Source organism: Marmota marmota, unplaced genomic scaffold, assembly GCF_001458135.2.
Source record: "Marmota marmota marmota unplaced genomic scaffold, marMar, whole genome shotgun sequence".
In the NCBI taxonomy this organism is placed as follows: Eukaryota; Metazoa; Chordata; class Mammalia; order Rodentia; family Sciuridae; genus Marmota; species Marmota marmota.
Window position 1 is genome coordinate 7,814,465 of NW_026000164.1, and position 26,491 is coordinate 7,840,955.

Below are 26,491 nucleotides of genomic sequence, written 5' to 3' on the forward strand. Positions count from 1 at the left end.
AGATGATGAGAGAACAAATAATTTGGGCATGTGTAGTAAGGAAAAGCTTTGCATAGGCACACATGGTTTAGTCTCTCAATTAGTGCAACAAATATTTGTTGAATATCTTTTATTTGCCAGGCTCCTTTCTAGGGATAAGAAATCAACAAAACAGGCAAAAACCTTTGTTTTCTTGGAACATACATTCTCCTGAACTTACATTTGAACAGAATCTTCATGGGAAAGACATTAGCTGCCAGTAAGGAAAGGTGGAGGTGCAAATGTGGGGGCCTTCAGAATAGGTGGTCCACGGCTGCTGTTCATTGTTATTGAGAATTACAGTCACAGTCAGGATAGGCAGAAGGAACGTTACAGAATTAACCCGAAACCATTTGAAGTATTGTGCAGCAAAGATTAGTACAGTCTGATGTGTCTAATGACAAAGAATGACATTAAAAATTCTTAACTTTATTTGAATCAACACATCTCACTGTTGAGTAGGAAAATATTTGATGTTTTTACAAGCTGGAGCACATTTGAACTTCATAGCAATACTGTGAGGAAAGCAGGACAGGTAATAAAGGTTTTGCCTCAACACTTTTTCCACGCCGCATTTCTTCTTTCATGGGGTTAATGGACTTAAATACAAATGACAAGCTCTTAAAATAAGTCACAGCCCATAGACTGGTAATTTTCCATAAGCAGTGTTTACCTGAGTGGCCAGCAGTGTGTGTATGTGAATATATGTACATAAATATTTGTACATTTATGTATACATACACACATATAGAAATTTTTTTCCTACAAAGTCTTTTTCAAATAAGATAGAACTTGGGTTCACTTTAAATATACATTCCACCTTACTGCTGTACCTCTAAATTAAAGAAAAATGCTAAACTATAAAATGTCTTCCTATAACAACAATTTTATTTTATAAAGAAATTAAATGAATTTCCATTGAGATTTGTTAACATACATTAAAATAGTAAAATTCAATATAAATGTTAATTATCATGAATGTTAGTTTTGAGAAAATTGCTTTCTAAAATTTTCTTTACAACTATAAATTATCTGACATAAAAGATAGCAGGAGGAATAAGTTCTCTATGGGAGCTCTTTGTTTGGTAAACATTTTACCACTGCAAGAGAATTATTGTTGATTCTGCCATATTGACATTAATTGGCCAGGATGTTCCTTGACCCTAGAACTAAAATGTGCTTCTCTTGATCTTACCCTCAAGTCTTCTTAGTGATGACTGTGATGTTTTGTGCTTCTTTTGGAGAGTCTACATGTGAGACTGTCATGTGACTAGAATGTATAAATAAGTAATGATGGTTCATTGATTAGAGTTATGTTAGGCGTTTGGGACTGAGCCTTATATCTAGAAGCAGTTCACTGAAATTTGTTTAGTGTGTTCCAGTCTAGTCTACAGTCTCCTTTTGATCCCCTTTCGGTGGTTTATTTTTATTTATGATAAGTTGGATTTTAAAACAAAGTCATGGAAGTATATAGCTCTGCATCAATATGAATATGCTTGGGTTATAAGCATATAAATTTTTATATTGTATTTTAGAATATGTCAATTACTACAGGTCAAAATATCTACGATTGAAAACCTTAGCTTGTATTTTCTTTGAAGGAAATATTCAATCTGCCATCTAGAAATGGAAGTTTAAAATAGGATGCATAATATTTCTTTCCTCAAAAGTAAGCCTCCCTCTTTTACTCCCCCCCCCAAAAAAAAATTGTGTTCTTCATAAGATACCATCACCTTCTGTGAGCAGGAGAGCTCACGAAAAAGGAGATGCCCCAACGTGAAGCATCACTGATGTCCGTGACCCGTTGGGCCGTGTTCCCTCAGAAGACAGGCAGCGCTCTGGGCTGTGTTTATCATGCTGCCTGTGCAGGCTGTGGGTGGCCCCAGGTTTCACATACACACTTTCTCATTTTCTGGTTCTGTGCTTCAGAGGAGCACAGAAACATGAGCTTCTGTACACTGAGCATAAATTATCTTTTATCTCCAAGTTTTATGACAGTTTATAATACAAGTTAATAGGATTTATGACCAAGAAATGAGATGTCCTGGAGTTAATAAGGCGTGCCTTTTACATTACCCCAAACCTTGTTCAGTGATTCCTAATCAGGATTCCAGGACCGGATGCGGAGCTGGTGTTACAGAGCAGACTTCTGTCAGTCTTTATCTCAGTTGAGCAAACTTCTAAATGTGTTGTAAATATGCCTTCCTTGTGATCTCAGTTATGTTTTACTGCCACTTGCTTTCTCTCATCAGATTAATTATTTGCTGGGTGAAGCCTGCCCTTTTATATATTATATGTTTGTCATACTGGTAGTGAATAGGATAAGAAAGTGTTCATAGTCTGAGTAAAGCTGAATATTCATTTCGCAGATTTGACATGTGTAATATTTCTGCTGAGAGCTCAAGTCCTGGGTCCCTGTACCAATCCATACCCATGTCAAGCAGTCTTGTCAGTGATAGCCTCCAAGAAGTGAATCTCAGCATGATTTGAAATGGGGGCAGAGAGCTTTCAATTCCAGACAACTCTGAAATCTTCTATTTGTTGTCGTATTTGAATTCCTTTCTTTGGAAATTTTTTTTTTTAAATTCTTCCCTCTCTCTTCTATAACTTTTGTCATTTGCTTGTCCTTGTACTCGGATATAAATTTTATGGCAGCAAAGAACCAATAGTCTAAACAGTATTGAAAAGTTCATTTTATATATAGGAATTTGCAGAGAATCTTATGAGATCTGCCCAAGGATATTTATAGTAATTCTTTGAAGGAAAATTGGTGCTGATATCAGAGACACATACGTGCATATCCTTGTTGCTGCAGTATTCATTGTTGCTGACACATAGTGCCATCAATGAAAGAAGGGATAACACAGATGTGGGACATAGACACCTTAGAATTTATTCAGCCATTAAAAGAACAATATCCGGGCTGGGGTTGTGGCTCAGCAGTAGAGAGCTTGCCTAGCGCATGTGAGGCTCTGAGTTCGATCCTCAGCACCACATAAAAATAAATAAATAAAATAGGGGTACTGGGTCCAACTACAACTAAAAAATAAATATTTAAAAAATAACAATATCCTATCATTTACAGCAAAATGGATAAACCTGGAAGACATTATGTTAAGTGAAAGAAGTGAGACACTTCTTAAATTACCAGGAGTTTTCTTTAATGTAGATGTTTTTAAAAGTTGATTGTGAAAAAATGCTCAACATCTCTAGCTGTCAGAGAAATGCAAATCAAAACCACCCTAAGATACCATCTCACTCCAGTAAGATTGGCAGCCATTAGGAAGTCAAACAACAACAAGTGCTGGCGAGGATGTGGGGAAAAGGGTACACTTGTACATTGCTGGTGGGACTGCAGATTGGTGCAGCCAATTTGGAAAGCAGTATGGAGATTTCTTGGAAAGCTGGGAATGGAGCCACCATTTGACCCAGCTATTCCCCTTCTTGGTCTATTCCCTAAAGACCTAAAAAGAGCATGCTACAGGGACACTGCTACATCGATGTTCATAGCAGCACAGTTCACAATAGCAAGACTGTGGAACCAACCTAGATGCCCTTCAATAGACGAATGGATAAAAAAAATGTGGCATTTATACACAATGGAGTATTACTCTGCATTAAAAAATGACAAAATCATAGAATTTACAGGGAAATGGATGGCATTAGAGCAGATTATGCTAAGTGAAGCTAGCCAATCCCTAAAAAACAAATGCCAAATGTCTTCTTTGATATAAGGAGAGTAACTAAGAACAGAGTAGGGACGAAGAGCAGGAGAAGAAGATTAACATTTAACAGGGATGAGAGGTGGGAGGGAAAGGGAGAGAGAAGGGAAATTGCATGGTAATGGAAGGAGACCCTCAGGGTTATACAGTGGAGGAGGTAGAGAGAGAGGAGGGGAGGGGAGGAGAGAGGGTGGAGGATGGGAAAGGCAGCGGAGCACAACAGACACTAACATGGCAATTTGTAAATCAATGGATGTGTAACTGATGTGATTCTGCAATCTGTGTATGGGGTGAAGGTGGGAGTTCATAACCCACTTGAATCAAAGTGTCGAATATGATATGTCAAGAAATTTGTAATGTTTTGAACAACCCACAATAAAAAATTTAAAAAAAATAAAAATAAAAAAATAAAATTAAAATGTCAAAAAAAAAAAAAGGTTGATTGTGGAATGTATAATGGCAATTACTGGATGCTGGGAAGCTTTAAGGGGCAGGAGGGTGAGGGAGGTTGGATCAGGGAACTTACACACAGTTCCATAGAAGTGATGGATTCTGGTCTTCTACAGAGGAGGAGTTACTCTACCTCATGATAAACTATTATGTATTGTATGAATAACTAAAAGAGGCTCCAAACACAAGATAATGAGACGGAAATGTTAATTACCCTGATTTGATCAGTACACATTATGTACATGTATTGAAATATCACACCAAGCCCCTTAAATATGTATGATTCTTTAATATTAATCAATAATCTTTTAAAAAATATTTGAGAAGACGGAAATGTTAAATACCCTGATTTGTTCATTACGCACTCTACACATGTATTGAATTATCGAATTATTCTCCATTGATTTTTACAATTAATTACTTTTACAAAAGAAAACAAAAACAAATTGGTGCTGAACATTAAGCGGATCTCACACAGTGCCAGTCTAGAAGAGGACCACAGGCATCTAATCTAGAAGTAGCCCTCTGCATCAAGCCTTCCCAACCTGCCTTCCTCCTCCAGAGGGCAAATGCTGCTCTGTCCTCCCTGCCTGGGAAGGTCTGGCCAGGTGAGGATGCTCAGTGCCTCACCTGAAGGCCCTCCTCCCAACAGTGCGGTTGCTGGTTGCTGGTTGCTGGTTGCTGGTTGCTGGGCCTGCTCCTCTCCCTTGGCTCCTCTGCTCTGCTGTGCGAGGGAGGGCCATAGTCACTTCCCTGCCGGAGCACACATGCTACCCACCTCCCCTCCACATCCCCTTGTCCATGGCTTCAGACTTGCCCAGCCTCCAAGGGAGGTTTTCAGTGTTCATTCTTCTCTCCTTTTCCTCTCCTGCTAGGTTCTTTTTCTCCCCTTCCTCTCAGCATTTTAAAATTATAACACCAAAAACTGTCCTGTCATAGGGATGTAAGTCTGCACATGTTAGTAGGAAGACCTTGTATTAAATGTGAACTAAGACACTAAAAAGTAAAATTTCAGGGCTATACAATTCTTGTTTGTTTGTTTTCTTAATGTCTCAATGTCCTATTTAAGTTGGTATAATAATTTTCCCTGTATGAATTTATCCATGTTTAATTAAACTAGTTTTCTTTAAGAATTAAACCCAACACTCAGATTATTTATTTGTTAGGTATTGTTTTGCTTTGCTGACTTAAGTACTTACAGACATCTGAACACCTTTTACACTATAGTGTAATAGACTCTGCAGACACTTGAAGTATTGAAATAAGAGGCTCTGCCTCTGTTCTCCATCTTATAGTTCAGCGGAAGAGACAGAAAAATGATATGAAAATTCAGGAATATGCTGTAAGAAAACACAGTGCTGTGGGATCATTGGAGAGCAGCTGACGTGGACTGGGCCCAGGGTTGCTGGAGATTTGTGGATAGTTTCTCAAGAGAGATGATATCAAAATTCATGCCTGATAAGGAGTAAGGCAAAGAAAGGAATAAAATACTTAATGTGGAAGTAATATAATCTGCCAAGCCAAGGTGATCTTGGTGAACTTGTCACATTTTTGGACCTCCTGGACCTGGGGACACAGGACATGCAGCCAGAGACAGATTCCATGCAGCAGGGGCTTGCTTGTGTTGCCTGGAAGATGGTCTTAGCATTGAAGGTGAAGGCCAGGTACTAAGCATTTTATCAGAATGGCATTTGATAGGCATTTTAGGTAGTTTATTGTGGTAGTGCCAGAGGATAGAATGATTAGGGGGAAAGGGAGGCCAATTGACTAATTTAGGAGTCCCAGGAAGAAATGGTAAGTTCAGAAGTCAACGTGAACATGAACAAGAGAGCTGGGGTTCTATGGGGTGTGTCCTACCAAGTCTTCATTGCAGAAATGAGAGGAGGAGGCCGTCTGGTACCTAGGCTGTGCATGGAGCTGTGTGCTGGTGCTGTCCTTTGGGAGAAAGAAAACAAGAACAGATCAAAATGGGAAGATGGCCAGTTGGGTCTGGGATGTAAAGAGATTGATCTATCTTTGGAACCAAGTAGAATTGCCTAAAAGGATATATGATCCGACCTGGGGATATACCTATTGAGAATCATGTTAAAATCCTGGGGGAGGAGTCACCACATTCTTTACCAAGGTCCCAAGTAAAAAGAGCAATGAGGGACCACTGAACCCAGGGAGAATCTTACAGGAAAAGAAACGAGAGACCTGAAAAGAGCGGTGCCACTAAAATCAGGGTGATTTAGTGCTTCAAGGGGGCATGAGTGGTTAGTCAGGGAGTTAATAATAAGAAAGAGGAAGTGCATTAGGGCATTAGGCACTTGAAGAAACTTGATAAGGTGCAGCTGTTATAGCACAGTTTGATTAGAAACAGGTTACCATTAGTTGGGGTTTAAATGGCAGTAAAAGTACATTTCTCTAGTGTGATTGTTTACCCTTTTTCAGTCTTTCCTGATAGCAACTGAATTTTTTGGACTCACCTGGGAACTGAAGATGGCTTATAAAATTGTTCTGGTGAGACCTTCTCCAAGGGAAAAACAGGCAGGGCAGTAACTGTGTGAATGGCGTGGTGTCTTACTTTCTTCCCTGCGGGGCTTGGCATTCCGTGGCTGTGCTGTGCCTTCTGTAGATTGGCTAGCCTATCTGTGGACACACACTAGAGAAGTGCTGTTCAACCTATTTTTAGTTCATATTCTCTTCCAAATATGGGGGGGAGTGTCCTGGCCACCCGAGCCCCAGGATTTTCAAAAGGCTTTCCCTCATCTTCTCCCTGTTCTTCCTTGGGCTGGATCTAAGCCATGGACCTCTGGGTCAGACCTTTGAATCTCCCTTCAGGACTGGGGAAAACTGCTTCATCTGTCGTTTTCCAGCCTGACGTCCACTACTCTTTTCTCCACAATCGAACTCACTATTCTTTGCCCAAAACATGTTTGTCTAAGTCCCTCTCTTTTAAAGCCCTACTTAAAATTTCAGCCTTCCACACAGCATTTCCAAACAAACTGCTGTAAACTCCCTTTATCTGGATCGATTTTCTCACTTTCTGTCTTATTCCATTTGGCTGCAATCACAAAATTCCATAAACTCTATAGTTTACAAGCAGAAATTTATTTCTTACAGCTACGGAGGCTAGAAAGTCCAAGATCAAGGTGCTGGCGGATTCAGTTTCCCAGCCCTGGCTCATGGACGTTCTCACTGTGTCCTCACACGGGCAGTGACAGCTGAGCTCGTGGGGCCTCTTTTATAAGAGCCCCTTGTAAGGGCTCTGCCTTCATGATCTGCTCACCTCCCCAGGCCCTACATCTCAACACCATCACATCTGTGGTTAGGTTTCAGCATATGAATTTTGAGGAAGAAAAAACATTCCGACCAAGCACTCTTTCAAACATTTTTTTCTTTCTCCTTTGGGCCTCAAAATAGTCCAATCATAAAATAAAATTCATTAAGTTATATTTTTCCTCATATTCTAAATTAAAAACATAATTATACACTTCAATCAAAGATGAAATAACAGTTTACCCAGTGAGAGTCAAATACAACAAATAGGAAGTTTTTGATTATCTACCTTATCTCAAGAGGAAAAGAGTGAAAGAGAGCCCCTACCTCCCACCTAGCCACACAGTATACAAGTCCTTTGATTGTAAAGAAGTCTTCCACTGAGGGAGATATATGGGAAGATGCTCATCAGAAAAACACCTGTGGTGATCCCTCAGTAAGTTCAAAGCTGTACGCGAGGAAATACAACATTCCATCTCCATAGAAACTGTTTAAAAACTTGGTTCTACCTTGGCCTTTCACTTTCAACCATGAGTGACAGAGAATTGGTTTGGGAGACTGGATGTGATCCTCAGAGTGCTGTGCAGGTAAAACAGCAGAAAGGATGCCATCAGCACTTGTCTGAACTCTGTCACCATAATTTATCATAATCCAATTCTAGGTAAAGTCATGGAATTTGGGAAGTGATGCTGTTTCCTTCACCCCTCCACAGTCCCCTTAGCGAAGGACACAGTGTGCTGTGTCACGTGTGCTTAGTTCAGTTGCGCATTCCTTCAGCAGCTTCCTTTGAAAACAAAAGGTTACCACTGCGGTAACAATGAATGGTGAAGCCATTTGCTGTCACCAGCAGGGAAACGATGAGCCTCTGGGAGGAAGGCCAGCACAAGGAGAAGTCTCTAGGTCAAGAGCTCAGTCTACTCCAGCTGCCTTGTGATGCTTCTCAGCCATTGAGGGACCCTCGCACCCTCCCGAATTTGGAAGCATTTCAATCTTATTTGTTCCAAACATGACCAAAAGTAAAAGTGAGGAAAATATATACAAATGAAGAAGTCAGGCTGGGGCAAGGAGGGAGTTGAGAGTGTTTATTCAAACAACATACTTACCCTGGATATTTTGAAGCTCTTCCAAGGAGTGGCAAAAGTGCATCCTCCTGGGCCCATGCACACACATAACACAGATGACGTGGAAGTACACACCCACCTGCCCCAAGAACCTCCACTCTTCCAACAAAATTTTACTGAGAAAAAAAAAAAAAGTATTCTGTATCTCTGGTTCACCAGGAAGGATTTTTTTAAAACCACTCTCCTATATGTCTAAAAAAAACAAAAACAATAAAAAACTGTCTTTTAAATTGTACATTATGCTAGAATCCATTTTGATATAATTATACAAACATGGAATATATCTTATTCTAATTAGGACCCCAGTATTGTGGATGTACACGATGGTGAGATTCACTATGATGCATTCATATGTACATAGGAAAAATTTTTTCAATATTTGAATTTTGATATTTGACTTAGAGGTATATAGAATAAGTGTAACAATGAAATTTTTAAAAAATGCTTCATTTTCAGGAAGCAAGTTTCAGGGCATAACCCAAGATGATAGGCATTTATACATGTACACACACATACACACACACAGAGACACACAGGTTATAAAATAACCTCTGGATCTGAACAGCTGGAAATTTACCAAAAATAATGTCTTTCAGAGACATACAGCATGTTCAGCATATGAAGTGCCTTCATCATTGTCTCACTTGATTTGCCTAGCAGTGTCTTAAGCAATCAGACTCTATATTTTATTTTCTATTTCTTAGATGAGAAAACTATGCACAGAGCAACATTTTGAGTGCATGGTAAATCTTATAACAGTCTAGGAAATTTCTGAATTCAAGTCCTATATCCTTTGCTATATAGGAATATAGGAATATATAAATTTTATTGGACTATGTAAGAAAAGGTAACCAGTTTTAAATATCTTTTGTGCACTGAGTGGTTCAACTAGATATAATATAACACTCATATTGCTAGTCCATCCTCATTGTCTTGAAAAAATCCGGGTAGGTTTTTCCTCCCCAATAAATATTTTGTTATGAAAATCATTATATATACAAATAAATCAATAACACAATAAACAATGTATCCCAACCAACTACTTTTAATTTTTTAATAACTTTATCACACAAAGATGCTCCTGGCCTATAGTGATTGAGGCTATTGGACTTACAGTAACCCTGCTGTCACTTGAAAATATTGGAAAGAGCATTCAAACACCTCACCTGCTGGACTTCATAGCTAAGCAACTGTTGAGTGGACACTGTTCACTGTCACAATCTCCTGGCTCACTGAGAGCTCTGACTTGCACTTCTGTCTGGCGTCATGAGATAGTGCCAAGGTCTGTTAGTTAGGTTCTCATCACAGTGACAAAAATATCTGAAAAGAACAAATGAGAGGAGGAAAAGTTTATTTTGGACCCACAGTTTCAGAGGTTCAGTCTGTGGTCAGCCAACTCCATTGCTTTGGGCCAAGATGATGGTGAAGAAAGTTTCTAAGCTCATGGCAACTAGGAAGCAAAGTGGAAGGGAGGATCCACGGACAAGATATACCATTCCCAACTTCTCCCCTGCTCTACCCATGACCTACTTCCAGCAGTGCCACCACCTGCCTTCCATTGCCACCCAAAAGTCCATTCAAATTATTAATCCACCAAACAGATTAATCCACTGATTAAGTAAGGCTCTCATATCCTAATCATTCAATTTTGAACAATCCTACATTGTCACATGGGCGATATATATATTATCACTAAATATATATAACACTAAATATATACAACACTCATATTGCTAGACCAAGAACTGACTGAAATTCAAAATTTGAAGTACATTCTTTAGTGAATGCAAACTGCTTTCACAATCATAATGATAAAAGATGAAAGGTCAAACTGGGAACCATTTGCATGCTCTATCTCTACCCGTAGGTGTATTTTCTTTTTTAATCATTTGAAAGTAAGTTGCAGACATCACATTACATTATCCTAAATACTCCAGAATGGGAAGTGATGTTTAAAAACCAAGATCCAAGCAATAGGTATGCTTGTTTCTACTGCGTGGTATTGCTTCTAGACTTCCAGTGACCAGAACTTAAAAAAAAAAAGTGTCTATATTTGTGTGAATATATGTACATGGTATATGTATATACATATGTGACATATGTGAATATATATGCAAATCATAAGTTAATAATGTTGATGTTTTGGAATTAATTTTAATATATATTTTTTAAATTATTTGGTTTATGTTTTTATTTCTTTAACCTAAAAACATCCAAGTTTGAAACAACATGCTTATTTTATGCTATAATATATAGTAACAAGTTTCAAAGTAATAACATCTCTATTACCATAAACTGTAAAACTACTGAGTGAAATTTAAGATTTTGTGGCAGGTGTTTCTGATTTCAGAGAATTGTGTCTTAAAAATTTTCACTTGAAATAGTAAGTTTTGTTGTTTCTAGAGCTCTTGGTATTAATTTCATCTGCTCTTAGGCTCATTTGTTGCAGTTTGAAGTTATAAAACTTTATTTTTCAACTATTAACATGATTACATAATTCAGAAGGCATAATTCATGATTATATAATTCAGGAAATGTATCACTTTTATTCCTGTCTCTACAGCATCACCATATTATTTCAGAATATTCCAGGTTCTTGTAATAACAGTAAACAAAAACAAAACAAATGAGTATATGTATTCTCATTTCCCCTTATTTTTATATAAAATTTGTATTCTATAAACATTTGCCTGTGTATCCCTTTTTTGTACTGGGCGGTACATTTGGAGACTACTCCTATCAGAAGCAGTCCATCCTCATTGTCTTATTATGGGTCCTTTGTGTTTTATGATGTGGAGAAGCCTTAGTGTGGCAGACTTTACCTACTTGCAGCTTTTTGAAAAAACAAACTGGAAATTCAGACTAGGGAGTGCTGTGGGTTGTGGGTGTGTGTTTTTCAAAAAAATATTTGTTAGGGACTTCTGTGTACTTTCCTGTTAAGAATTATTTTGCTCTCAAAGCAACCATACGAGATAAAGATGGTAAGACACAATTTTAAAGGTGAGTAAACCAGGTCCCCCAAAAGGCAGAGTGATTTGGTAAGGGTTATTGTGCCTATTAAAGACACATTTCAGAATGTCAGACAGACCTTTTAACCCTCTCTGCTCCACAGTTCCATTGTCAACTACATGATTTATAAGTTACCACGCTGCCATTCTGTATGGAAGAAACAATTTTAAACAGTAAACACATTAAGCAAATACAATGACCATGTAATTCTTCTGTAACAAAATTATGCTTACCTTTTGTTGCATGTAAGAAAGCTTTTCAGTAGAAAGAAATGAATGGATGTGATCAGTTCTTATCAAGGAGGAAGAATATTCCATTTTAGCTCAGATACTGGAATAACAAATCTGAATCCTTTTCCGTTCTGGAAAATGGCACGGTGAGAGAGGGGCCAGATTGATTCATTGCATACGCATTGGCCTTTCCAGTTGTCTTATGACAGGAAGCCAATGTCAGCCCTATTAGCAGCCCTCCAGGTAAAAGCACACAGTATAGAACATTGGCCATATTTTACCAGGCAAGTTTAATGTACAAAAATATTGCTCAAGGGACAGTAGAGAAGGATTGATTTTCTCCTGAGTGATGCTACCTATTAACAAGTGGGCACTCTGAAATTTTGATAACAGTAATTGAAAAGCTAGGAATAGACCTTCATATTTTTTTCTGAGCATATTTTACACTGTACAGTATTTCAGTAGAAGAGAAAAACTTATGAAAAATAAAAGATGTTGAACAATGTTTTTTTTTTCATGTATTCATTCAGCCAACATATTATCGAGGGCTTATCCGTATGGGGCATTTTGCTACACTGAGGATGAATAAGAGGGACTAAAAGAGTTAACAGTCTATTCACTTAACAAGTGTTGCAGAATAAAATAAAATAAATTCAATAGTTACAAATACACCATTCAGAATATCACGGGAGTCCAGAGAAGCAACATAACATTCCTACAGAAAGCTAGAAGAAAGATTCCTGGAGAGGTCGTTGCTAATGTGGGCCCCCAAAGCAGGCAGATGAGTGGCGGTCCTGAGGAGTGAAGGGTAGAAGGCCCCCATAGGGACCACGTGAGCAAGGCTGGGTGGTGAGGACAGCACACAGCATGTGTGGGAGAAATCTAGAAAGGCTGCTGTTTCTGGGGAAGAAACCAAGGCTACAGAAAGAAGACAGGAAGCCGTCCGTGAAGCATCACTTTAGAATTTAAATAAGAGATCCTTAACTTCTGTGGATTTGTGAGCCCATTTGAGAAACTTATGAAAAGCATGAATGTTCATTTTATATACATTCAGATTTTTAAATATCATCTTAAACATTTATAGAAGCTCTGAGCCTACATAGACTTCTATATGGAAACCTGCCATTTCAAACAAATTCTCGTGATTTTACCTTGTTATCTTGGCAGTTAGCAAGGAGAGGGTTCAGGTATATTCATACCTAGGAGCTTCCATTGAGTTAATAAAAAAACTGTTAAATGGGGACAATGGCCAAAATTCTTCAATAATAATAGTAAAATAGTGTTGGTGGCTAATATTCTCACCATGTGCTAGGCACTATGCCAAGTAATTACATGTATTAACTTGATTTTCTTTTGTAAATTTTAATAAGAAACTCATATGTGAAATACACATTATTATCCCTATTTCTCAAATGAAAAAAAAAAAAAACCTGAAATCTAAGGTCTCATTCACAACTAGTAATATGTAAAGCTGACGCACCAGATATTATGACTGAACATTGCATTAGCTTTCCATCACTGTGACCAAAATATCTGACATGAACAACTTAGAGGAAGAAGTATTAATTTTCTTCCCCTCGTGGTTTCAGAGGGTTCCTTCCCTGGTGGCAGCCTCTAAAGCAGAACATCATGGCAGAAGGTTGTGGTGAAAGAAAACTTCTCAGCTTATGGCAACTGAAAAACAGAGGGGAGGGAGCAGTGAGGGACAAGCTCTCATCCCCACGGACTTGTCCCCACTGATGTAGGCAGGTGGGGCCTGGCTAGAGGAAGTAAGAGTCCTTTTGCCTGTCAGTGGGCTGATTATTCCACTGTTGAGGTCAGAGCCTCATGCTCCAGTCACTTCCACCTCTGAGCCTTGCTGCATTAGGGATCAAGCCTTCAACACATGAGGCATGAGGTTTGGTGGACACTCATATCCAAACCCTGTGCCAATTTTATCCCCTCTCTGAGACAAAAATTGTTGAAATTGATTTCAATGTTATGCTAGAAGCCCAGACTGATTGGCCATAGATGTAACTCAGTAAGAAAAACCTTATGTTCTTTCCATTAACCTAGCATCTTAGATTTAAAGATTTCTCCCCTTTAAAGTACCTATCCGTAACACCATTTCAAATAGTAGTAAGTATAGTTACAGAGATATTGTGTATTATTCAATGGACTGCCATCAAGGAATTTTATTTTTACAGCCAAGTAGTGCATAATTCTTTCAAATTCTTATCCTTAATGTATACTTCATTTCATACAATTTTGTGTACCAAATTCTAACTTAGTACTTGGCATTAAAATGTTGATTTGTAATGTTAAAAAAAATAAAGGAATGCTACAAATCTTCTCCTCTATTCCTTTTATCAACAGTGCTTTTTACCTACAAATTGCATTTCTATCCCCAAAAGGAGCCATACAATTATTCCAACTGATGCAGAAAAAGACATTTGACAAAAGTCAGCATTCGTTCATGTTAAAAACACATACACACAAGTCTGTCAAACCAAAAAAGACATTTATTCCAGTAATGCTTTTTTTTTTTTTTTGCAGAAGAATCATATTTAAAGGAAGGAAAGCATTCAGAACCATTAGAAGGGAAATGAGAAGGAGACTGTATATCAAGGTTAATTACATGTGGCAGCATAGATAGTTAAGGAGTGAGTGTATGAAGACACAATGTGGTGTCCAGCAAGGTGCTGTCTTGGAGCCTGTGGTCCTGAGTGGGAAGAGTGAGTCTCAGCTGCATTGTACACTGATGGCAAATCCTGGGGAGCTGACTCTCCTTCACCATCTATGGCACTGGAATCAAAATGTTCATGAAAGCTAAAATGTTTGAGAATTGTGATGTTTCTGTTTGTTGGGTCTTTTGTTGTTGTTGTTTACTTCTTTAGGGTTCAATTGGAAAGAATTGAGCTAATCATGCTTTCAATTTCTTTGCACATAATGATAACTGTCAGTTTATTTCATTGTTTAGAATTTCTTGATTTTTCTCCTGTTCCCCTCAAGGATTCCCTTTCCATCACATAAGAAACCATCCTAACATATAGAATCTTTTGTCAATATGTGCTTTGCAAAGTGTATATTCTTTTCCTGACTATCTTTAAAAGATATTTTTGCACATGCCTATAAAAGTAAGGTAGTCTTAAAAACTGTAGTTACAGTACCATTATTGTATCTAAAGTTAAAAATAATTGTTTAATACAATAAAATATAATGATTATAATAGTTAAAGATATAATAACAGTTAATATAATAAAATACAATGATGATAGTTTTATAGTTTGTTTTTTGAATAAGGCTTCAAAAAGGATAGTACATTAAAATTGGAGATGTATATATATGTATGTATTCATATATGGTCTCTTTCTGTCTACACATCACTTTCTTTCTGTCTGTATCAATTTTTCCTCCCTCCCCCCATCCCCTCTCTCTCTTCCCCTTTCTTCCCTTAACATTTCTCCTGGAGAAAATTTTCCCTTGGTTCTACAATCTAAGCTCTTCACATGACATATATAATACAATTTGCATTGAGTTTTTAGTTTTGCAATTTGTAGTTAATTCTAGAGCTGTGAGGAGAATAGTTAAAAACATTTTTTTATGGGGGAAACTCCCGAGATAGGTGTCATTACATCATGATATTTGTCTCTTGGGGTGTTCAATCATTGATGATTATTGCTCACATGTATCTATATATTAGAGCTTGTATGACACTAATTACAAAATCCTATCACTTCTGTGAGATCTATTGCCTGGACTCCTTCTGTAAAGTATTTTCTTATGGAAGAGGCTCCCTCCTATGGCCACTAGGTTGTCCAGAGAAATACTTGATATAGAAAAGCAGAGCATGATCTACTAATTCTTTTATTTACTATTTTACAAACTACTGAGTTGTTTTCCTAGCTTGCTTTACCATTGGTTGAAGCTTTGGTTTTTATTTTATTTTTTTTAATCTCATGGTTTTGAACTATACATCATCAATTTACTCCAGTTATTATCTTTATTGCTGCTCAAAATGTCCCTTCTTTGGCCAACAGGAACATTCAACTTGCCTCTTGAATCCTCTTGACATGATCCCCATAGTCTTGGATAACCCTATTTCTATTTCTAGAACACATTCTCTCTTGCAAGTTTCTTGCACATTTTCTGCTGCAGACTTGGAATTTCTCCAGGGGCCCTTTTGTAAGAAAAATATTCAGAGACCACAATCTAGGTATCAAGGAAGGTATTTATAGCTACTAAGTTGGTTTGGTAGAAAAACTATGGCTTTTGTCTTTTGGGAAGATTATTTGAGTTCATACTTTCCAAGCTCAAGACCACAGGGAAATAATATCTTTTGATGAACAGAATTTTAAAATTTTGATAAAATCTGGAATAGTTTTACCAAACTAGAAGTAAATGAGAGATTTTCCTGTTTTTGAATTGTGTTTTTAAAATTATCTCTATTTCCCTATTTATACTCATATGTTATTCAAATCTCTGGATGTTGGTACATAGGAATCACGTGGTATCTCAGTATATTAATTTGTATTTCTGTAATCAATAATAACTGTAAACACCTCCTCCTGTGTTTCCTAATTTTTACTTATGTTATATAGATGTTGGGGCTTTTTTTAAAGCTAATTTATGGGTGTTCCCTATATAATTCAAATATCAGCTTTGAACATTACAAAATAGCTTCTCTGATTCCATCACCTGCCTGACTGAATGTCCTGAGCAGATCCATGGTTTAGTTTCTGGGTTGTTGGATGCTAGCATCATTTCCTGGGAGAGGAAGGAGGTGGGCAGGGTAGGAACTGGAAGGTTCTTTGTTGTCAGAGAAGACTACGGAAACTTCAAGTAGGATTCTTGAATAGGGAATCAGGTACATATTGGAACAAACTCTGGATTTTGTTAGTTTAACCTTTCAAGATATTTTTGCTGTTTCTTTAATGTTTTCCTTTTTGTTGTTTTTTAACCTGAAATTTTGTTGTTAAAATTACCTACACATCTATTTAAGATATTGGAATTTAAGGTATTTTGAATTTCATTATGGTGGAGGATTTTTTTTTTTTGCTTATGTATTTCTTCACAATTTAATTTTTTATCACAAATATTTCATCTAGTTTTACATGGTTACCCAAGGAAATGTGTAGTTCAAACCTTCCTCTTATTCCCTCCATTCTACCAACTTTGGTGGCTTTAAGGGTTGAGTGTATTCCATAGAACATTTTATTATTTCCTTTAGAAATGAGGGTATTTCTCCATTTCCATTTAGAATCTAAGAAAGAACTCAAGGTGACTTGCATCTTTAAATTCAATATGAAAATAAACTGTTTTGATGCAAATCTATAATATGTTAATGGAATTTCTTTATCAAATATTCAATATTATAGTTTCAGAACCATCCTCCTTGAGAGGAAAATGCCCATGGGCATGTAAATGTATATCCTTTTTAACTTGGAAAAAATTTTACTTTGGCATTATTATTAATAAAAGCAAAGCCTTAATTGCTGAATTTTTAAGTAGAAATAAGTCACTTCCATACAATTCTTGTCAGGTTTGTGATATTGGAAGTTTATCCTTGACAACTGGACTTGCCAAGAATATAAATCTATTTAAAGCAGACATTAATATTAATATACTTTATCTCTTTTCCTTTGGAAGACTCGAAAAGATCATTAATTCTAGGTTCCTCTTTTTACAGGGTTTATTTATTTTCTGTTTTTATACAAATGAGTCATTCTTATTATACACATTTGTGTATCTACCTATAATTTGCTTTTATAAAAACCATAACAAAAATCATTATCTTATGTACTTCAAGTGCATGTTTATGTACTTTGGGGTGTTGTAAATAATTAGTAAGATTCTCATTAGGATATAAAAATAATTAGAACATATCCATGGTTTTGTGTCTTAAACTATATTTATAGTTTGATTTGTATCATTTAGGAAGAAATTATATTAGCTATTACATTTATGGCGGTGACATTTTCTCCAAAATAAGTGACAATCCTAGAGAAGTTAAAATAAAGAAAATATTTCTTTTGGTGCAGGACAAAACAAAAACAAACAACAACAACAAAACCCAAAAAAGCCTACATTGCTTTGCTGAGGACTCATAAAAATGGCTGGTGGTGCTTTGGAGGCATGCATTTTAGAGAGGGGGGGAAAAATCTCATTATCCTTTCCTTATTCATCTAAGTGCTTAGAAGACTCATCCTAACCCGGGCTCAGGCTCTGCAGCAGGAAGTCTTGACATGTCTGTTTGGGCTGCTGGTCTTGGCACCGTTAGGCACAGGAGCTCCTGCACTGCCTGCCCTAATTTTTTCTTGCTTTCCACTCATCACCCCTTGCTTGGTGGATGCTGTTAGTTTTTACACCTTCCCATGTTAAAACTGGAAGAGTTGAAAGGTTTCCTATTCAGTGAGAAGCACCAGATGCATATGCATTAACACATCTAATTGCAGTGGACGGTAAAGGCTACTTGCTCTCATTCTGATGGGTCCAGAGAACTGATGCCTGTGAGTTCGGGAAGCATCATGTCTTCCTTGGTGTCACTCTCCACACTGCCCTCTGCCCCACATGCAGACTTCTCCTACATCAGAAGCTATTCTGACTTTCTTTCTTTTTCATATATTCTATTTGACTACAGATGTTAAGGCTGAGGGAGAAAAGGACAGAGAAGTGGCAGGTAGAAATGGGCTGCTTATCTTTAAAACCATATGTATCATGTATATCATTTGTTATCTTCCCTTTGGAATGCACGTTTTCGTAAGTTACATAAAACTAATTTCACTCCTTATAATGAGAAATAAATCTGTGGTAATAATTGAAATCGTGTATGTGCAGTCCTATCTCTCACTGCTACTCTGGTGATTTATAAGAAAATAACTGTTGCAGCACCATGAAAATGTGAGGTCCATATTGCCAGATTTTTTTTTAACTCCCATTCCCCCGAGAGACAGACCATATTAGAAGTCAAGTCAGAAGCAGAGGCTGGTGGCCGAGAGGGCTTAGCATGGTGTGAGAGAGGAGAGTCTGAGGTCTGGCCGCATTTCAGAGTGGACAGATGCCCTCCCGTGTCTGCTGGGCCATCCCTGCGTTGGGCAAGAGCACTTAGACCTGGGTGTCTTCTGTCTCTGCCCCCTCTCTTCCTCCACCACATGAGGCTTTATTTCACTGATGTTGCTGAAATGCTTGAAATTGGAGCTCCAATTATTCCACCCAGGTATATTACAAGATAGAGGAGAGGGATGTGTGGAGGAACGGCAAACACCGCTCATCACCATGTTTAGGGCCAGGCAAACACTAGGATTATTCTACACATCTCAGGTCACGCTCCCCTCCAGGATGCCTTCATCATTAGCGTCTTCAGTCTGCAATCAGGGTGCTGACCTTGTTTTAGCCATCTTCTGCATGTGGAAAGGACATGGGTCTTTTTTCTTTTTTAATAAAAACTGGGCTGCCAAAGTTCCCGAATTCAGAGAACAACCTCACAAAATTTGAAAAAAAAATAATTAAAAAGCAATGGATGATGTATTTTATTATCTCTCTTTACCTCAGTGAATTTGTTTTTCAGTTCCAATCTGTTTCGCTTTGGGGCAGAGCTCTCAAATGAGACATTTTTGGTTAGGGCACACTAAATACAGTTCAACAAGTTCTATAAAAATTTGTTTCAGTGAGTTTTCTTGTTCCATAATTTTATACCTTTTACATTCATAATGAGCAGCTCAGATTTTTCAATAAAGGTAACTTTTAAAAGCCAAAGTTTGAATTTGACTATTTTAAGGTTCTGCATTGGATTGTGAAGTTATCTTTGTTAGCTACTTTATTTTACTTGAAAATATGTTTTAATAGGAGGCAATACAGCTTTGCCTGTGTTTCTTAACTTAGGGAAGAGCTGCAGTCCTTTGTAAATGTTGAATTATTTAGAGTTAGGTCAGCGATGTCCCTGTAAATTAACTTATGGCGGGTAAAATTGGCTTCCTGTGAGTAACAGGGACAGTGGCAGGTGAACGGAGAGATTGTCATACCAAAGAAAATTGTATTCTGCTTTCAAATTCACAAATAACTTGTCCTTGGAACTTATCATGGAAACAAACCTTTCCATGTTACAGAAAACCTTTTGCCCTTTTCAGCCAATAGTTAACAAAGTTATTTTTATGACATAGGGCAGAAGTAGCATAGATCAATTTATAACATGTGGTTACAGGCCTGTACGTTTATTTATCAAGTAGTAGTGGCTGGCTTGGGGCTTGTCATCTCGATGCCCTTGTACCAACATATGCCCCTTCTTTCAAAGTTCTGCATTAACTGCTAATTCTGGCTGGCAGTCTCTGTCTTCCCATGTGTATTTATTTCTCTGCTTCTCAGTTATATGTTGATTCTGCATTAAAGACTGATTCTCATCATTTTCTGTTTTTAGTATCCCTGAGCCTGCTTCTTCAGCCTTACCTTACATTTATTTAACTTTTAGAGTTCTATGCCCAGTAACTCCTGTTTACAAATATTACATGAATTCTGAAAAAAAATACATACTATTTTTAGAGAAACTTAATAATATTAGAGAAAACAAAGTTTTAAATGTATTCAAGATTCATACTAACATGTAGCATGAGCCTTGTGTGGTCACAAGAGAGATGAGTGGAATGAAAACAGAGTTTTCCATCTCTTGGCATTTGACTCCCATCCTAGCTTCAGCTGTCTACCATGGCACCTGTTAAAATCCCTGTTTTCTGTCTGCATATTTTATAAGTCCATCTTTTGCTGATTCACATTCCACAGGAGATTCTTTTGTGTTCACGTAACAAACAGTTCTGGACTGCTGACCAGATCAGTGGGGTAGCTTTTGTCTCCTGGGTCATTTAGGGGCCCAGAGTGTTTTCAGCTCTGCCATTTTGAACATACAGTTTCCAAGGATGCCTAGGGAACGTCTCCATGACCGATAGTTCAAAGGAAAATGGGGGGAAACGAAGTTGTGTCATCAGAGGCCTTGAAGCAGGGTCTGCCACATGCTCTGCTGGCTGCCTTGGGCCTCTGCGGGGAGTTAGGAGAGGGACACATGGTTCCTTTATTGGGAGGCTGTGTTTCCTCCCCAGTGGATAGCACATCTGGCCTAGCAACTACAGTCAGGGCTACTTGGCTGCAGATGTGGTATTCTACCGTCACTCTCTCAAATCCTGATGATATCTGTAGGGACAAGAATAGAAAATTAATTGGAGATGTAAGGGAGTGTTTCAGAGTAACTGATCTCTTTCATGCAAAGTTCCAGAGATGATTCATAAGTTTTACATGTATTTAGTTACAGCATATTTTTATAGCTGTTTTGTTTGACTGTTACTATTAACATCTTGTTAAGGCGAGATTGCAGTAAATCACCGAGTCGATCTTAAACCAGGAGACCTTTGTTCACTAGCTGGCGGTCCAGATCCACCAGCTGGCAGGCTAAGGGTAGGCTGCAAGTCTACACCCTTTGACCCCCTCCCAGGGTTCGAGTACACCTTTTATAGTCCAAAACCATATTAAAGCATAAGTGGCTATTGCTGTGGTTCAAAACCATAAACAAATGCCATGAGATCTAAAATCATAAGCAGAAAGGAGAGTGGGCCAAAATGTCCCTAGTTGTGTACACCTTAAAGAATGGCTGCTAACGTCTAGGGCAATCAATCCCTGACAGGGTACATTGTCCAAGAAAAATGGGAACCAAAGAGAAAACACTTTTACATTGTCAAAGAATTACCATTTTGTGTTGCCAAACATGCCATGCTAAGCAACTGTTGATGGGTACAGAGGCGGGGCTTTCCATGGGAGAAGCATTTCTTACATGACATGGACTCTCAGGGCAAAATGGAGTCTGTTTGGCCATTGCCCGTATAGCCTGGCCCATAACAATCTTATTGTACCTAATTTATAAAGGACACTTTATCATAGGTGTGTGTGGATAGGAAAAATTAGCAGTCATGTACCACATAATGACATCTCAGCCAACAGACTGGTGCTTTCCTAAGATTGTATAGTCCAGGGACAAGGCAGCTGTCTTTGAGTAAGTACCATCTAGGATGTTCATACAACAGAGTCACCTAAGGACACATTTCTCAGAACACACCTCTGCTGATAAGTGACACTTCTGAAGCATGATGCCCTTGGGTGAGGTCTTGGAGCATATCCTCTTAGGACAAGTGGGGACAATTGTATTGGGGTTTTCTTTTCCAGTTTCATCTTCAGCTATGGTACTGGCTTTCGAGGATTGCCTCAACTCTCTATTATTCAGATTCTGTACTTTCTCCCCCTTTTCCTTCTCTGGCAGTCTCCGTGTGTCTTCTTTAACTTTGGAAATTGCAGCATTACTTGTAGATCGTGTTCAGATAAATCGGCTCCTTCTCAGAGCCCACCACCCCAGCCCTGAACGGTGCTCCTGAACCCCTCCTGGCATCGTTTACATCCCCTGGCAGCTTGTTGTATTCTGTCAGAGGTGGGGCTTCATGTCTTTCTTCTCCCTCACCCTACATTGTGTGTTCCTCAGAGACATGACCCTGTCTTTCATGTCCTCATGGTCTCTGAATTAATGGAAGGATGAACTTCAGTTACTCATTTAAAAAAAAAAAAAAGGTAACTCATCTTCCAGTTCTCCCCTGTATTCAGCAATGGACTTGAATTACCATCTCTAGCAGGAGGGACATACTAATGACAGTTCAAGATACTTCTGTTGGTCTTCCCCACTTTTACCCCACAGCCATGGAATTAGTATGGGAATTCTGACCACGCTCAAGTATGTCCATTCTAATTTTATGCTCAAGCACCAAATTGTCCATGGACTAGCAGACCTCCATGAGATGGACTAGGCCCAAGAGCCCATTTCCTATTCTCCATTCATGCCTTCAATCTTAGGTGGTGCCTCAGGATCCTGGGTCTTCATGTCAACACTGATCCTTATTCTGCAACTCTTGATCATATCTTGGCAATGTCTGGATGTTTTTCTTTCCCCATGAGATTTCAGGGGTTTACTTTAGTAAATGTGTATAGTCCTCCTTGGGGAAGGACTGGGGGATTATATGCTTGGGGGCTGTCACAGGGTTCTTCCTCCTGAGGATACATCCTCTCCGACATTGGTTTCAGTATTGAGAACTGACTTTGGGCCAGAAATTAGGCAAGAGATTGTGATTTTTATTGTGGGTTGATTTCTTTTGATTATATGAATGAAGCAAAACTTTTGTTGCAATCCATTTATCTTATCCATTTCCAAAGTCTTTTATAGTTTTTTGAATATGTCTCCAAATAAATATGTATCTACCATGAATGAAATGCTAGAAGTTAAATATGTTTAAATATTCATAATTTACTAATAATTAAAACAGTTTACACAAAAACTGTGATATACCATTTCACTTTCCACTGTGTCATTGGCTTGTATTGTAGTGTGCCAAAATCATGCACATTTTGCTCATGTTAGTTATGGAATAACTGTGTCATGATAGGATTAATAGTGATATACCATCCCTGCATAGGCAATAGTATTGGATTTGGATTTAAGAAATCAAGGGAGGTTATCAAAAAGCCACTGACATTCAAGAGCAGGACCTTTTTTTTTTTAATAATCTCGAAGACTGTTTTCTTACAGACAACTATAAAAATTAAGAGCATCTTTGGTACACTGGGTTTTTCTAAGTTCCAGCATTCAGCAATGAAAGGCAGCTCTTTTCTTGTCCAGATCTAGAGAAAGAAAGTGCGATCAGTTATTTAGATCTGATTTATACCTTAAGAGAGAGGCTGCCACTCTCTGTGATTTCAGGAAAGCTGGGTATCAAGGAGCAATTTCCAAAGAATTGAAAGCTAGTGCTGGGTTATGAATAAACTCTGAGACGCTTTGACCTTCCCTGTCAAATGACAAGGCCATAAATATGTTGGTAATTCTGCTTTGTTGTGAGTACCTGTTCTTTTCCATCATAGTACGCTTTCTAGGATACCAAAAATTGGTAACAGCAAAACAAAACCAAAATTTATTGTATAAAAAAAATTAGTAAAGCAGCAAATACAAGGTGGGAAACACAGGATGCAGCTTCTTGTGTCTTACTTCTAAAATATGCCTGGTATCAGGATATCCAATTTTGGAAACTTGATAATGGCCAAATCAAGTTTAAAATAACAGTGTGGTCACATCTTACCATATATTTAAATGCAGAAGGATTATGTGACTTTGGGACAGGAAGAGAGATCATTAACATACACTATTTTTAGTGCTTTTTTTCCCACTATGCCAAATTCATTGTGAAATATGGTTCGTTCTTCCTTTGATGTGGTCCGTTTTAATAATCATATACAGTGTGGTGATCTTTAGTACTTAGAGTGGCACTAAGCATAAAATAATGGTGTTTCGTGATTGTTTCATCTATCTTCATTTCATAACTGTTAGGGAACATTTTTCTCCTACTTCACCGTTACCTTTCCCAAGTTCATACAATAGCTTAAGAAAAAATAAAGATAAAGTGGGAAAAATCAGTCTAGGTAACCTCCAGAGACAGGAAGGAAAAAGTAGCAGGATTTTTTTTTTTTTTCCGTTATGAACAACAACAAAAACTTGTCAATCTTAGGCTTTTTAAAAAGGGATCCATACACTCTTTTGAACAACAATGTTTCTAAAATGCCCATTTTTCTGCTTTATGGACACTTAAAGGAGCCGAAGGGTCAGAGGCTGAGAACGAAGATGGCCCTGGGGATGCAGAGACCACACAGTACAGACAGAGGCACCTGGAAAACGACAGCCAGAGGTTTAGGGTCATTAGCCAGCCTTGTCCTGCAGCAGGTTGCCCAGGACTCTGGGACATGCTGTATACCCTTCAGAGTCCCGGGTAGGTCAGGAACTTGGGGTTGGCGGAACACTTCAGGCAGAGGGTATCAGAAGCTATTTGGTCTCGGGCCTCTGACTCTGGGGTCCATTCACACAGCTGGCCAGCTGGCTCTGGCTGCAGGTGGGGGTGCGGGCCCCATTCCTCTCCACATGGACTCCCTACAAGGCTGCTCCAGCATCCTGGTGGCACAGTGACTGGCTTCCTCTAGAGCAAGCTGTACCTTTTATTTATTTATTTTTTTAAATTTACTGTGGCCTCAGAGTGAGGCCATCACTTCTAGAGTCTCCTGCTGAGGAATACAGGAGGCATACATACTAAGAAGCAAAGTTCATTGTGGATGCTCTTGGGGCCTGACTGCCACGGAGAGAGAGGAGGAGGAAGAGGCTGAGCACCTGCACCTGTGTGAACGGAGGAGGGTTAAAGACCAAATGGATCAGCCAGATAGGAGGGGGTGTGATGGTGCTGGCCTGAGTGCATGTGAGCTGTGACCAATGGAGACTGCTGTCATCTCCCTTGTTACTTCAACCCAACAGATCACGGCCAGTGTGTTTGTGCTCTCATCATCATAATCTCTTCTCCTGCACAGAAATGCAAACTAAATAGCATTAAGACATATTAGTCCCCAAAAATCTTAGCAAAACTTTTTCTCAAGAGGTAAAAAATCTATATAATCCCCTTCATTACCCACATGTCTTCCAAAGCCCCCACAAAACAGTGTCACTCCTTGTGCATTTCTGATGTCAAAGACTCTTATCTAGAAGAGGTATAAAAATAAGACTACTGTAAATATTAAGATTATGGTTTACATAACTTGAAATGTGTGTATACTCCAACATTTTGGCCAAGACACATAGATTGTATGTCATGAAGTACTACAGTAGTATTTCCTTATGAGTTAGAAGTAGGGTGTGAGAAAATAAGAAAAATCTTATCAGTTGGAAAGAGGAGCAGCCACCATCTGAGATAAAAAGCTGTTGAATATGGTAGCTTCAAGGTAAAATATCAGGATATATAAAGTAGGCAGTTGAACATTCAAAACCAGAACTTGGAGGAATGGTCTGGGCTAGAGATATACATTTAGGATTTGACAAAATCCAGATGACTAAGATCTTAGGAGCATGGTATAGATAGATTATAGAGGAAGATCTAGCTGAGATCTAGGGCCTATGTCCTGAAGTTCTACAGTGATTTTGGAGAGAAGAGGAGGAGCTGGGAAAGGAGATGTGGGTTAAAAGAAAAACCAAGAGAGTGTGGTTTTCTGAAAGCAAGGTAAAGATGGTATTCCAAAGAGGAGGGGTTGAAAATCCTGTGCACTGTAGGCTGGTAGGTTGAGTTGGGTGAGAACTAGTGAATTGGCCTTTAGATTTACCAGTTCGAGGCCATTGGTTGTCCTGATGAAAGCCAACGTAAAAGGGAGGTGGAGCAAAAGCAAAAGTTTATTTGGAATGACTCTAAGAGAACACTGGAGGGCAGTAATCGGAGACAGTACATTTAGACAAGCTTTCCTAGGAATTTCAATGTGAAAAGGAACCAAGAAATGGGTGTAATGAGGTGGTAACTGGCAGAAGTAGGGAGTAAAGAAAAAAAAAAAAAAAAGACTAGATGTAGGAAACTGCTAAGCTTAGTGCCCCTGTGTGATAAATATTTATTGTATTTGTACTGTTTGCCCCACAGTGCAAAGATTTGTAGATATGAAAATTAATGAGACATGGCTCCTGTCCTTGAGTTCAAGCAGTGTGCCCAGTACCTTGCACAGACAGCTGCAAGTCAAGAACGATACTGAGGCAGCATCTGAGCTGTGCTAGAACTTGTGTCATCTGAATATTAACCTACCTGCCTCTCGTTAATATTTTATAACACTTATGGGG

At 38.4% G+C, this 26,491-nt stretch overlaps 1 protein-coding gene and 1 long non-coding RNA gene across 12 annotated transcripts in view; one reads left to right on the forward strand and one right to left on the reverse strand.

Moving 5' to 3' along the window:
• The window catches only part of Tpk1 (thiamin pyrophosphokinase 1), a 335,423-nt gene that overhangs the window by 206,333 nt on the left and 102,599 nt on the right, over nt 1-26,491 (forward strand). The gene's annotated exons all lie outside the window — the stretch shown is intronic.
• Nucleotides 4,174-6,810, reverse strand: LOC125611613. Its single transcript, XR_007341824.1, has 3 exons — nt 6,659-6,810; nt 6,048-6,125; nt 4,174-5,645 (listed from the first exon to the last, which is right to left on the reverse strand). It is a non-coding gene; the product is annotated as an uncharacterized LOC125611613 (long non-coding RNA).